Source organism: Elephantulus edwardii, unplaced genomic scaffold (assembly GCF_000299155.1).
Source record: "Elephantulus edwardii isolate Elephantulus edwardi_28Jun2011 unplaced genomic scaffold, EleEdw1.0 scaffold00141, whole genome shotgun sequence".
Lineage (NCBI taxonomy): Eukaryota > Metazoa > Chordata > Mammalia > Macroscelidea > Macroscelididae > Elephantulus > Elephantulus edwardii.
Genome location: NW_006399891.1, coordinates 8,099,967 through 8,103,621, shown reverse-complemented (window position 1 = coordinate 8,103,621; position 3,655 = coordinate 8,099,967).

Genomic DNA, 3,655 nt, shown 5'->3' with positions numbered 1-3,655 from the left:
CACACACATACACACACACACTCCCTCTCACGCCATGATCTTGTAGTTCATGGCCAGATTAAACTGTTTGTCTGGCACATGGTTGTTGTTAGGAGCCGCTGAGTTGAGTATGACTCAGAAGGACACTATGAACAACAAAGCTGACCCTTGATATCCTGTGTCATCCTAATGATTTTTTACATACTTTAGCCCACTGCTGCAGACACTATGCCAAACCATCAGACTGAAGGTCTTCCTCTCTTTCACCTGGCTCCACCTTTCTAAGCATGATGTCCCTTTCCAAGGAATAACCTGTCCTAACAATATGTTGAACAACATGTGAGACAAAGCTTTTTTGCCTTTGCCTCCAAGGAGCATTCTGGTTGCACTTTCTCTAAGACATAGCTGTTTGTGTTTTTGGCAGTCCATGAGATAGTCAATATTATACTCTAACACTTCAGCTCAAAGGTATCAATTCTCTTGCTATCCTCATGTTATCCTACTCCTATTATCCTTGTCCAGTTTTTCAGATGTATAGCAAATCATTGAAAATATCATGACCTGAATCAGACACACCTTAGTCTTCAAACTGACATCATTGCTCCTCAGTAATTTGGAGAGGTCCCTGACTACGCCGTTCCCAGAAGTAAAAAAAGAAAAAAAATAGTGGCACATAGGGGCTTAGCAAATATTGGTAAGGTGCCCTGGTAGCTTGAAGCTGGTAGTGTGGAACACCCCATTAGACTTGCCATGTCACAAAAGCAAGGGCCTTATGGACTTGTTACCATTTTGTCCCCAGGGACAAGCTGGGAACTGGCACCAGAGGTCCTTAGTGCATTGCATGGAGTCACCTGCAGGCAGCTAGTCCAAAGCAGGCCAGGGATTCACAAACAAGACAGATCTCAGCTGGGCTGCCAATTTCCGAGAGAAGGGTCTTAGCAGGCAAAGGTAGGTGACCCAGTGGCCTGTCCTAACTTCCCAGGTGCACCCTCCCTGTGTGCCCTGAATAAAGCACCAAGGCCCTCTGAGTCCTCATGTCCTCTGGTGACAAATGAGTCTGAGGTGCCTCTTCCCTCCTGGGCTTGTTGGGAAGAAACCAACAGTGAAGAAAACAAACCTGGAATAATAAGCTGTAAGACAGAGATAGCACATTTGCATAGTGGAGAGGTCAGCCATGAAATAAGGTAGGTCAGCACTTAAGAGATGGCTCTGCTGATGTCTAGCCAAGTAACACATGCAAATTCTTCAACCTCAGTATTCTCATCTGAGTAATGGGGAGGACAATAGTGTCTCTCACAGGGTGAAAGTAGAGTAGGAATGTGAGCACTTTAATAAATTGCTTGCTCCTTACATGGACGGCTAAGAAAACAAAGAAGTTCGTCCTGGAGAGGGTGAAACCAGGCTGTTCCATAGAGGCAAGGATTCTGAAACTCTGTGTGACATACTTTGGGCATGTGGCCAGGAGAGACCAGTCCTTGGAGAAGGACATTAAGCTTGGGAGGGTGGTGGGACAGTGCAAGAGAGGGTGATCCTGGATGAGATGGATTGACTCAGTGGCTGGGAAAATGGGGGGAGGTATGTCAGAAACAATAAGTTTGGCTCAGGATAGAGTAGGGTTCAGAGTTGTACATAGGTCTGCTATGAGTCGCAAACAACTCGATGGTACATAACAACAATGTGTGTAATACTAATGTGATGACTATGTTGAGTTAAGCACTCTCTAGAAGCCAGACAGATCACAAGCATTAGCTCAAAAACGTTCCCACTAAGTGTAGGCCTTGGATACTAGTTGTATCTCTATTTTCCAGGGAAGGTGACTTCCCTGTTAAGCTGAGCCCTTCGCCCATGGTAGCACAGCTAGGAAATGGCAAGCTGGAAGGTGAGCCCACAACTGCTTGGAGCTGAAGCTGCAGCATTCACCCGTTACTGTAGGAAGTGCCTGTTCGTGATCTAGAAAGAACCCCTAAGGCCACCTTGCTCAATTAACACGTTTCACAGCTGAGCGAAGTGAGGCCCAGAGAAAGGAAAGGACTAGTCTAGTCACAGAGCTGTTGCTGAAGGAGTGAAGCCTAGAACTCCCTTAATTACTGCTCATGTTTATCGAGTACTTCCTATGTGCTAGATTCTAAGTTGGATCAATGTCCAGTCTCTGCCACATTTCTACCATTGTCCTTATTCACCAGACCAAGATTTTGATTCTTCAAGAGATTCTCTGTCCCCTTGACCTTGAATAGATGTAATGTAGCTGGAAGTAGGTAGTAATCCATGCAGTACTATCTAGGCATTTTAAGACACCCCTGTGCCCTTGCTTTCACAGCCAAGGCAAAGGTAGAAAATAAGAGTCTGTGTTTTGCATTGTTGTGTATCATCAAGTTGGAACTGACTCATAACTGACCCTCCAACAAGTTTTCTTAGACAGGATATTGACTGCCATCTTTCCCCCACCCCCCAGAGTAGCTGCTGGGTTAGAACCAGGTTCCTTTGGTTTGGCAGCAAAGCTCCTTACCACTAAGAAACTCCTCCCCACCAGAGCTCCCTCGTTATAACGAATGAGTCCTCAAAAAGACTCATTTGTTACCATGAAAATCCAAAGACATAAATTTCATTTCTCATTTGAGTAAACTGAGGCAGAAAGGTCACACAACAAATTAGTGGGAGAGACAAGATCCACAGTCAGAAGGTGAGATTCTAGAGCTCTCATTTATTTGACACCTCTTTGCCCCACTGCCTTGCTCAGCATCCTGGGGCTGGGGCAGCTATGGCAGCCTAGAGAATGGGGCCTGCTGCTTCCCAGGACATGGTCACCATCATGAAAAGCAGGGCTCAGCAGGAGCACCCAGCTGAGAGACATGGGCCCAGAGCTGGGACTGGCAACCCCAGCTACTGAAAGACCATTAGTCCCCTGCCTCTGCATAGAGAAGTGTATCCAACAAAATGCAGGCATGCCAAGAACACGTACTGCTTTCTGTGTCTCTTGTTGTAGGCAGTGCACATCTTCGGAGATGTGTGGATGAAAGGCACCATATAAAATGCAATCAATTATGAATCACCATTACTGAATTAATCACATGTATGATTAATACAGTAATAATAATTAATGGGAGTATGTCCTAGAGATTAGAGCTGAGAACCGGCAGGGAGGAGTTGGGGTGCTTCTTGCAGCCTTTGCCACTGCCTGGAGGTGTCACCTTGGGAATGGGAACCTGGGTTTGGGTCTAGTGTCTCTCTTCCTGCTCCAGACCTGGAGAACTAAGGGTTCCAAGAGTGCGTGAAATCCCTAGAAGGTCCTGGACTAGTTCATAGGTTCTTACCATCTACTTCCAGCAGCATTTCCACTGCTCAAGGTCAAGGGAACAGAGTCTCTTGAAGAATCAAAATCTTGGTCTGGCGAATGAGACAACTCGTGAGAGCACGCCAAGGGAAGGGGGCTCTTGAGCTTACTTAAAGCTTGACGTTAATCAAAGATGTGTGTTTATTTCATCTTTCTGTCCTTTTGTCTGTCTCCATGAGGATTTTCCTTCTCTCTGAAATCCCCAGTGAGCCCAGACACCATGTTGCCTCTCACTGCAAAGCTAATAGATTATTTTTGCGTGTGTGTCCTTATAATTTCTTATTATTTGCCTATCCCGCAAATGTTCCCTCATTGTATAGGAGTTTATAATTTCTTATTACTTGC